Source organism: Ambystoma mexicanum, chromosome 1p (assembly GCF_040938575.1).
Source record: "Ambystoma mexicanum isolate Mex_15411 chromosome 1p, UKY_AmexF1_1, whole genome shotgun sequence".
Taxonomy (NCBI): Eukaryota; Metazoa; Chordata; class Amphibia; order Caudata; family Ambystomatidae; genus Ambystoma; species Ambystoma mexicanum.
Window position 1 is genome coordinate 1,025,565,124 of NC_090921.1, and position 11,410 is coordinate 1,025,576,533.

An 11,410-nucleotide genomic window follows, 5' to 3' on the forward strand; every position below is an offset into this window, starting at 1 on the left:
CTCCCGCATGTTACTGACCACCATACTAAGGGGGAAAAGTTGAAAGGCGGCACCTCACAGGCCATCTCCTCAGAGTATTCAGCCGTGTTGGGCCTTGACAATATTTTAATATCTTGGATGGTGTATAGTGTTCTCTCATTTTCCTTGAGAAATCAAGATTGTCAAGGGGATTATGCTGTTTTGCCAGTTCATAGCAAGAGATGGGGATCAAAAAAACACCTCACAGGAAACCAAAGAAGATTGGTGTTGGACAGAAAAATAACATGGTCACAGCCTCAAAGCAAAAGGCATCTATTTTCAGTGATGAAATATAATATAATTATAAATTGTCTGTTATTTTACTTTCCAAGTATGTTACTTTCCAAGTATTCAATAAAATGTGCATTTGGCAAAAGTCCTTCGAGCCGGATTTGAACCAGCGACCTAAGGATGTCTGTTTTACCACTACAGTCCTCGCTGTACCAACTGAGCTATCGAAGGCTTGGCAAATCAGTCTCTAGCAAGCTCAATACGAGCTTCGACTTCAACCGTCGACATTCAAACATCTCTTGCAATTCGTGCAAAATACTACAAATTTGGCTTGTGAGGTTCCCGAATTGAGTAAAAGCACATCAGTTCACAATTAAAAAAATGACCCCCTCCGCAGTCTCCCGCATGTTACTGACCACCATACTAAGGAGGAAAAGTTGAAAGGCGGCGCCTCACAGGCCATCTCCTCAGAGTATTCATCAGTGTTCGGCCTTGACAATATTTTAATATCTTGCATGGTGTATAGTGTTCTCCCATTTCCCTTGATAAATCAAGATTGTCAAGGGGATTCTGCTGTTTTGTCAGTTCATAGCAAGAGATGGGGATCCAAAACACCTCACAGGAAACCAACGAAGATTGGTGTCGGACAGAAACATAACGTGGCCACAGCCTCAAAGCAAAAGGCATCTATTTTCAGTGATGAAATATAATATAATTATAAATTGTCTGTTATTTTACTTTCCAAGTATTTTACTTTCCAAGTATTCAATAAAATGTGCATTTGGCAAAAGTCCTTTGAGCCGGATTTGAACCAGCGACGAGCTATCGAAGGCTTGGCAAATCATTCTCTAGCAAACCCAATACGAGCTTCCACTTCAACCGTCGACTTGTAAACATCTCTTGCAATTCGTGCAAAATACTACAAATTTGGCTTGTGAGGTTCCCGAATTGAGTAAAAGCACATCAGTTCCCAATTAAAAAAATGACCCCCTCCGCAGTCTCCCGCATGTTACTGACCACCATACTAAGGGGGAAAAGTTGAAAGGCGCGCCTCACAGGCCATCTCCTCAGAGTATTCATCAGTGTTCGGCCTTGACAACATTTTAATATCTTGGATGGTGTATAGTGTTCTCCCATTTCCCTTGATAAATCAAGATTGTCAAGGGGATTCTGCTGTTTTGTCAGTTCATAGCAAGAGATGGGGATCCAAAATACCTCACAGGAAACCAACGAAGATTGGTGTCGGACAGAAAAATAACGTGGCCACAGCCTCAAAGCAAAAGGCATCTATTTTCAGTGATGAAATATAATATCATTATAAATTGTCTGTTATTTTACTTTCCAAGTATTTTACTTTCCAAGTATTCAATAAAATGTGCATTTGGCAAAAGTCCTTTGAGCCGGATTTGAACCAGCGACGAGCTATCGAAGGCTTGGCAAATCATTCTCTAGCAAACTCAATACGAGCTTCCACTTCAACCGTCGACTTGTAAACATCTCTTGCAATTCGTGCAAAATACTACAAATTTGGCTTGTGAGGTTCCCGAATTGAGTAAAAGCACATCAGTTCCCAATTAAAAAAATGACCCCCTCCGCAGTCTCCCGCATGTTACTGACCACCATACTAAGGGGGAAAAGTTGAAAGGCGCGCCTCACAGGCCATCTCCTCAGAGTATTCAGCAGTGTTGGGCCTTGACAATATTTTAATATCTTGGATGGTGTATAGTGTTCTCCCATTTCCCTTGAGAAATCAAGATTGTCAAGGGGATTCTGCTGTTTTGTCAGTTCATAGCAAGAGATGGGGATCCAAAACACCTCACAGGAAACCAACGAAGATTGGTGTCGGACAGAAACATAACGTGGCCACAGCCTCAAAGCAAAAGGCATCTATTTTCAGTGATGAAATATAATATAATTATAAATTGTCTGTTATTTTATTTTCCAAGCATTTTACTTTCCAAGTATTCAATAAAATTTGCATTTGGCAAAAGTCCTTCAATCTGGATTTGAACCAGTGACCTAAGGATGCCGGTTTTACCACTACAGTCCTCTGCTCTACCAACTGAGCTATCGAAGGCTTGGCAAATCAGTCTCTAGCAAGCTCAATACGAGCTTCCACTTCAACCGTCGACATTCAAACATCTCTTGCAATTCGTGCAAAATACTACAAATTTGGCTTGTGAGGTTCCCGAATTGAGTAAAAGCACATCAGTTCCCAATTAAAAAAATGACCCCCTCCGCAGTCTCCCGCATGTTACTGACCACCATACTAAGGGGGAAAAGTTGAAAGGCGGCGCCTCACAGGCCATCTCCTCAGAGTATTGATCAGTGTTCGGCCTTGACAATATTTTAATATCTTGGATGGTGTATAGTGTTCTCCCATTTCCCTTGATAAATCAAGATTGTCAAGGGGATTCTGCTGTTTTGTCAGTTCATAGCAAGAGATGGGGATCCAAAATACCTCACAGGAAACCAACGAAGATTGGTGTCGGACAGAAAAATAACGTGGCCACAGCCTCAAAGCAAAAGGCATCTATTTTCAGTGATGAAATATAATATAATTATAAATTGTCTGTTATTTTACTTTCCAAGTATTTTACTTTCCAAGTATTCAATAAAATGTGCATTTGGCAAAAGTCCTTTGAGCCGGATTTGAACCAGCGACGAGCTATCGAAGGCTTGGCAAATCATTCTCTAGCAAACCCAATACGAGCTTCCACTTCAACCGTCGACTTGTAAACATCTCTTGCAATTCGTGCAAAATACTAAAAATTTGGCTTGTGAGGTTCCCGAATTGAGTAAAAGCACATCAGTTCACAATTAAAAAAATGACCCCCTCCGCAGTCTCCCGCATGTTACTGACCACCATACAAAGGAGGAAAAGTTGAAAGGCAGCGCCTCACAGGCCATCTCCTCAGAGTATTCATCAGTGTTCGGCCTTGACAATATTTTAATATCTTGGATGGTGTATAGAGTTCTCCCATTTCCCTTGAGAAATCAAGATTGTCAAGGGGATTCTGCTGTTTTGTCAGTTCATAGCAAGAGATGGGGATCCAAAATACCTCACAGGAAACCAACGAAGATTGGTGTCGGACAGAAAAATAACGTGGCCACAGCCTCAAAGCAAAAGGCATCTATTTTCAGTGATGAAATATAATATAATTATAAATTGTCTGTTATTTTACTTTCCAAGTATTTTACATTCCAAGTATTCAATAAAATGTGCATTTGGCAAAGGTCCTTCGAGCCGGATTTGAACCAGCGACCTAAGGATGCCTGCTTTACCACTACAGTCCTCCGCTCTACCAACTGAGCTATCGAAGGCTTGGCAAATTGTTCTCTAGCAAACTCAATACGAGCTTCCACTTCAACCGTCGACTTGTAAACATCTCTTGCAATTCGTGCAAAATATTACAAATTTGGCTTGTGACGTTCCCGAATTGAGTAAAAGCACATCAGTTCCCAATTAAAAAAATGACCCCCTCCGCAGTCTCCCGCATGTTACTGACCACCATACTAAGGAGGAAAAGTTGAAAGGCGGCGCCTCACAGGCCATCTCCTCAGAGTATTCATCAGTGTTCGGCCTTGACAACATTTTAATATCTTGGATGGTGTATAGTGTTCTCCCATTTCCCTTGAGAAATCAAGATTTTCAAGGGGATTCTGCTGTTTTGCCAGTTCATAGCATGAGATGGGGATCCAAAACACCTCACATGAAACCAATGAAGATTCGTGTTGGACAGAAACATAACGTGGCCACAGCCTCAAAGCAAAAGGCATCTATTTTCAGTGATGAAATATAATTATAAATTGTCTGTTATTTTACTTTCCAAGTATTTTACTTTCCAAGTATTCAATAAAATGTGCATTTGGCAAAAGTCCTTTGAGCCGGATTTGAACCAGCGACGAGCTATCGAAGGCTTGGCAAATCATTCTCTAGCAAACTCAATACGAGCTTCCACTTCAACCGTCGACTTGTAAACATCTCTTGCAATTCGTGCAAAATACTACAAATTTGGCTTGTGAGGTTCCCGAATTGAGTAAAAGCACATCAGTTCCCAATTAAAAAAAAGACCCCCTCCGCAGTCTCCCGCATGTTACTGACCACCATACTAAGGGGGAAAAGTTGAAAGGCGCGCCTCACAGGCCATCTCCTCAGAGTATTCAGCAGTCTTGGGCCTTGACAATATTTTAATATCTTGGATGGTGTATAGTGTTCTCCCATTTCCCTTGAGAAATCAAGATTGTCAAGGGGATTCTGCTGTTTTGTCAGTTCATAGCAAGAGATGGGGATCCAAAACACCTCACAGGAAACCAACGAAGATTGGTGTCGGACAGAAACATAACGTGGCCACAGCCTCAAAGCAAAAGGCATCTATTTTCAGTGATGAAATATAATATAATTATAAATTGTCTGTTATTTTATTTTCCAAGCATTTTACTTTCCAAGTATTCAATAAAATTTGCATTTGGCAAAAGTCCTTCAATCTGGATTTGAACCAGTGACCTAAGGATGCCGGTTTTACCACTACAGTCCTCTGCTCTACCAACTGAGCTATCGAAGGCTTGGCAAATCAGTCTCTAGCAAGCTCAATACGAGCTTCCACTTCAACCGTCGACATTCAAACATCTCTTGCAATTCGTGCAAAATACTACAAATTTGGCTTGTGAGGTTCCCGAATTGAGTAAAAGCACATCAGTTCCCAATTAAAAAAATGACCCCCTCCGCAGTCTCCCGCATGTTACTGACCACCATACTAAGGGGGAAAAGTTGAAAGGCGGCGCCTCACAGGCCATCTCCTCAGAGTATTGATCAGTGTTCGGCCTTGACAATATTTTAATATCTTGGATGGTGTATAGTGTTCTCCCATTTCCCTTGATAAATCAAGATTGTCAAGGGGATTCTGCTGTTTTGTCAGTTCATAGCAAGAGATGGGGATCCAAAATACCTCACAGGAAACCAACGAAGATTGGTGTCGGACAGAAAAATAACGTGGCCACAGCCTCAAAGCAAAAGGCATCTATTTTCAGTGATGAAATATAATATAATTATAAATTGTCTGTTATTTTACTTTCCAAGTATTTTACTTTCCAAGTATTCAATAAAATGTGCATTTGGCAAAAGTCCTTTGAGCCGGATTTGAACCAGCGACGAGCTATCGAAGGCTTGGCAAATCATTCTCTAGCAAACCCAATACGAGCTTCCACTTCAACCGTCGACTTGTAAACATCTCTTGCAATTCGTGCAAAATACTAAAAATTTGGCTTGTGAGGTTCCCGAATTGAGTAAAAGCACATCAGTTCACAATTAAAAAAATGACCCCCTCCGCAGTCTCCCGCATGTTACTGACCACCATACAAAGGAGGAAAAGTTGAAAGGCAGCGCCTCACAGGCCATCTCCTCAGAGTATTCATCAGTGTTCGGCCTTGACAATATTTTAATATCTTGGATGGTGTATAGAGTTCTCCCATTTCCCTTGAGAAATCAAGATTGTCAAGGGGATTCTGCTGTTTTGTCAGTTCATAGCAAGAGATGGGGATCCAAAATACCTCACAGGAAACCAACGAAGATTGGTGTCGGACAGAAAAATAACGTGGCCACAGCCTCAAAGCAAAAGGCATCTATTTTCAGTGATGAAATATAATATAATTATAAATTGTCTGTTATTTTACTTTCCAAGTATTTTACATTCCAAGTATTCAATAAAATGTGCATTTGGCAAAGGTCCTTCGAGCCGGATTTGAACCAGCGACCTAAGGATGCCTGCTTTACCACTACAGTCCTCCGCTCTACCAACTGAGCTATCGAAGGCTTGGCAAATTGTTCTCTAGCAAACTCAATACGAGCTTCCACTTCAACCGTCGACTTGTAAACATCTCTTGCAATTCGTGCAAAATATTACAAATTTGGCTTGTGACGTTCCCGAATTGAGTAAAAGCACATCAGTTCCCAATTAAAAAAATGACCCCCTCCGCAGTCTCCCGCATGTTACTGACCACCATACTAAGGAGGAAAAGTTGAAAGGCGGCGCCTCACAGGCCATCTCCTCAGAGTATTCATCAGTGTTCGGCCTTGACAACATTTTAATATCTTGGATGGTGTATAGTGTTCTCCCATTTCCCTTGATAAATCAAGATTGTCAAGGGGATTCTGCTGTTTTGTCAGTTCATAGCAAGAGATGGGGATCCAAAATACCTCACAGGAAACCAACGAAGATTGGTGTCGGACAGAAAAATAACGTGGCCACAGCCTCAAAGCAAAAGGCATCTATTTTCAGTGATGAAATATAATATCATTATAAATTGTCTGTTATTTTACTTTCCAAGTATTTTACTTTCCAAGTATTCAATAAAATGTGCATTTGGCAAAAGTCCTTTGAGCCGGATTTGAACCAGCGACGAGCTATCGAAGGCTTGGCAAATCATTCTCTAGCAAACTCAATACGAGCTTCCACTTCAACCGTCGACTTGTAAACATCTCTTGCAATTCGTGCAAAATACTACAAATTTGGCTTGTGAGGTTCCCGAATTGAGTAAAAGCACATCAGTTCCCAATTAAAAAAATGACCCCCTCCGCAGTCTCCCGCATGTTACTGACCACCATACTAAGGGGGAAAAGTTGAAAGGCGCGCCTCACAGGCCATCTCCTCAGAGTATTCAGCAGTGTTGGGCCTTGACAATATTTTAATATCTTGGATGGTGTATAGTGTTCTCCCATTTCCCTTGAGAAATCAAGATTGTCAAGGGGATTCTGCTGTTTTGTCAGTTCATAGCAAGAGATGGGGATCCAAAACACCTCACAGGAAACCAACGAAGATTGGTGTCGGACAGAAACATAACGTGGCCACAGCCTCAAAGCAAAAGGCATCTATTTTCAGTGATGAAATATAATATAATTATAAATTGTCTGTTATTTTATTTTCCAAGTATTCAATAAAATTTGCATTTGGCAAAAGTCCTTCAATCTGGATTTGAACCAGTGACCTAAGGATGCCGGTTTTACCACTACAGTCCTCTGCTCTACCAACTGAGCTATCGAAGGCTTGGCAAATCAGTCTCTAGCAAGCTCAATACGAGCTTCCACTTCAACCGTCGACATTCAAACATCTCTTGCAATTCGTGCAAAATACTACAAATTTGGCTTGTGAGGTTCCCGAATTGAGTAAAAGCACATCAGTTCCCAATTAAAAAAATGACCCCCTCCGCAGTCTCCCGCATGTTACTGACCACCATACTAAGGGGGAAAAGTTGAAAGGCGGCGCCTCACAGGCCATCTCCTCAGAGTATTGATCAGTGTTCGGCCTTGACAATATTTTAATATCTTGGATGGTGTATAGTGTTCTCTCATTTCCCTTGAGAAATCAAGATTGTCAAGGGGATTCTGCTGTTTTGCCAGTTCATAGCAAGAGATGGGGATCCAAAACACCTCACATGAAACCAATGAAGATTCGTGTTGGACAGAAACATAACGTGGCCACAGCCTCAAAGCAAAAGGCATCTATTTTCAGTGATGAAATATAATTATAAATTGTCTGTTATTTTACTTTCCAAGTATTTTACTTTCCAAGTATTCAATAAAATGTGCATTTGGCAAAAGTCCTTTGAGCCGGATTTGAACCAGCGACGAGCTATCGAAGGCTTGGCAAATCATTCTCTAGCAAACCCAATACGAGCTTCCACTTCAACCGTCGACTTGTAAACATCTCTTGCAATTCGTGCAAAATACTACAAATTTGGCTTGTGAGGTTCCCGAATTGAGTAAAAGCACATCAGTTCACAATTAAAAAAATGACCCCCTCCGCAGTCTCCCGCATGTTACTGACCACCATACTAAGGGGGAAAAGTTGAAAGGCGCGCCTCACAGGCCATCTCCTCAGAGTATTCAGCAGTGTTGGGCCTTGACAATATTTTAATATCTTGGATGGTGTATAGTGTTCTCTCATTTCCCTTGAGAAATCAAGATTGTCAAGGGGATTCTGCTGTTTTGTCAGTTCATAGCAAGAGATGGGGATCCAAAATACCTCACAGGAAACCAACGAAGATTGGTGTCGGCCAGAAACATAACGTGGCCACAGCCTCAAAGTAAAAGGCATCTATTTTCAGTGATGAAATATAATATAATTATAAATTGTCTGTTATTTTACTTTCCAAGTATTTTACATTCCAAGTATTCAATAAAATGTGCATTTGGCAAAGGTCCTTCGAGCCGGATTTGAACCAGCGACCTAAGGATGCCTGTTTTACCACTACAGTCCTCTGCTCTACCAACTGAGCTATCGAAAGCTTGGCAAATCAGTCTCTAGCAAGCTCAATACGAGCTTCCACTTCAACCGTCGACATTCAAACATCTCTTGCAATTCGTGCAAAATACTACAAATTTGGCTTGTGAGGTTCCCGAATTGAGTAAAAGCACATCAGTTCACAGTTAAAAAAATGACCCCCTCCGCAGTCTCCCGCATGTTACTGACCACCATACTAAGGAGGAAAAGTTGAAAGGCGGCGCCTCACAGGCCATCTCCTCAGAGTATTCATCAGTGTTCGGCCTTGACAATATTTTAATATCTTGGATGGTGTATAGTGTTCTCCCATTTCCCTTTATAAATCAAAATTGTCAAGGGGATTCTGCTGTTTTGTCAGTTCATAGCAAGAGATGGGGATCCAAAATACCTCACAGGAAACCAACGAAGATTGGTGTCGGACAGAAAAATAACGTGGCCACAGCCTCAAAGCAAAAGGCATCTATTTTCAGTGATGAAATATAATATAATTATAAATTGTCTGTTATTTTACTTTCCAAGTATTTTACTTTCCAAGTATTCAATAAAATGTGCATTTGGCAAAAGTCCTTTGAGCCGGATTTGAACCAGCGACGAGCTATCGAAGGCTTGGCAAATCATTCTCTAGCAAACTCAATACGAGCTTCCACTTCAACCGTCGACTTGTAAACATCTCTTGCAATTCGTGCAAAATACTACAAATTTGGCTTGTGAGGTTCCCGAATTGAGTAAAAGCACATCAGTTCCCAATTAAAAAAATGACCCCCTCCTCAGTCTCCCGCATGTTACTGACCACCATACTAAGGGGGAAAAGTTGAAAGGCGCGCCTCACAGGCCATCTCCTCAGAGTATTCAGCAGTCTTGGGCCTTGACAATATTTTAATATCTTGGATGGTGTATAGTGTTCTCCCATTTCCCTTGAGAAATCAAGATTGTCAAGGGGATTCTGCTGTTTTGTCAGTTCATAGCAAGAGATGGGGATCCAAAACACCTCACAGGAAACCAACGAAGATTGGTGTCGGACAGAAACATAACGTGGCCACAGCCTCAAAGCAAAAGGCATCTATTTTCAGTGATGAAATATAATATAATTATAAATTGTCTGTTATTTTATTTTCCAAGCATTTTACTTTCCAAGTATTCAATAAAATTTGCATTTGGCAAAAGTCCTTCAATCTGGATTTGAACCAGTGACCTAAGGATGCCTGTTTTACCACTACAGTCCTCTGCTCTACCAACTGAGCTATTGAAGGCTTGGCAAATGAGTCTCTAGCAAGCTCAATACGAGCTTCCACTTCAACCGTCAACATTCAAACATCTCTTGCAATTCGTGCAAAATACTACAAATTTGGCTTGTGAGGTTCCCGAATTGAGTAAAAGCACATCAGTTCCCAATTAAAAAAATGACCCCCTCCGCAGTCTCCCGCATGTTACTGACCACCATACTAAGGGGGAAAAGTTGAAAGGCGGCGCCTCACAGGCCATCTCCTCAGAGTATTCATCAGTGTTCGGCCTTGACAATATTTTAATATCTTGGATGGTGTATAGTGTTCTCCCATTTCCCTTGATAAATCAAGATTGTCAAGGGGATTCTGCTGTTTTGTCAGTTCATAGCAAGAGATGGGGATCCAAAATACCTCACAGGAAACCAACGAAGATTGGTGTCGGACAGAAAAATAACGTGGCCACAGCCTCAAAGCAAAAGGCATCTATTTTCAGTGATGAAATATAATATAATTATAAATTGTCTGTTATTTTACTTTCCAAGTATTTTACTTTCCAAGTATTCAATAAAATGTGCATTTGGCAAAAGTCCTTTGAGCCGGATTTGAACCAGCGACGAGCTATCGAAGGCTTGGCAAATCATTCTCTAGCAAACCCAATACGAGCTTCCACTTCAACCGTCGACTTGTAAACATCTCTTGCAATTCGTGCAAAATACTAAAAATTTGGCTTGTGAGGTTCCCGAATTGAGTAAAAGCACATCAGTTCCCAATTAAAAAAATGACCCCCTCCGCAGTCTCCTGCATGTTACTGACCACCATACTAAGGGGGGAAAGTTGAAAGGCGCGCCTCACAGGCCATCTCCTCAGAGTATTCAGCAGTGTTGGGCCTTGACAATATTTTAATATCTTGGATGGTGTATAGTGTTCTCTCATTTCCCTTGAGAAATCAAGATTGTCAAGGGGATTCTGCTGTTTTGTCAGTTCATAGCAAGAGATGGGGATCCAAAACACCTCACAGGAAACCAACGAAGATTGGTGTCGGCCAGAAACATAACGTGGCCACAGCCTCAAAGCAAAAGGCATCTATTTTCAGTGATGAAATATAATATAATTATAAATTGTCTGTTATTTTATTTTCCAAGCATTTTACTTTCCAAGTATTTAATAAAATTTGCATTTGGCAAAAGTCCTTCAATCTGGATTTGAACCAGCGACCTAAGGATGCCTGTTTTACCACTACAGTCCTCTGCTCTACCAACTGAGCTATCGAAAGCTTGGCAAATCAGTCTCTAGCAAGCTCAATACGAGCTTCCACTTCAACCGTCGACATTCAAACATCTCTTGCAATTCGTGCAAAATACTACAAATTTGGCTTGTGAGGTTCCCGAATTGAGTAAAAGCACATCAGTTCACAATTAAAAAAATGACCCCCTCCGCAGTCTCCCGCATGTTACTGACCACCATACTAAGGGGGAAAAGTTGAAAGGCGGCGCCTCACAGGCTATCTCCTCAGAGTATTCAGCCGTGTTGGGCCTTGACAATATTTTAATATCTTGGATGGTGTATAGTGTTCTCTCATTTCCCTTGAGAAATCAAGATTGTCAAGGGGATTCTGCTGTTTTGCCAGTTCATAGCAAGAGATGGGGATCCAAAACACCT

The 11,410-nt window shown here is 41.2% G+C and overlaps 2 non-coding genes across 2 annotated transcripts; both read right to left on the reverse strand.

Moving 5' to 3' along the window:
* Positions 1-3,487: 3,487 nt before the first annotated feature.
* On the reverse strand, positions 3,488-3,573 carry TRNAY-GUA (transfer RNA tyrosine (anticodon GUA)). The gene is given in 2 exon segments: positions 3,488-3,523; positions 3,537-3,573. It is a non-coding gene; the product is annotated as a tRNA-Tyr (tRNA).
* Positions 3,574-5,975: 2,402 nt separating this feature from the next.
* Positions 5,976-6,061, reverse strand: TRNAY-GUA (transfer RNA tyrosine (anticodon GUA)). The gene is given in 2 exon segments: positions 5,976-6,011; positions 6,025-6,061. It is a non-coding gene; the product is annotated as a tRNA-Tyr (tRNA).
* Between the last annotated feature and the right edge of the window lie 5,349 nt (positions 6,062-11,410).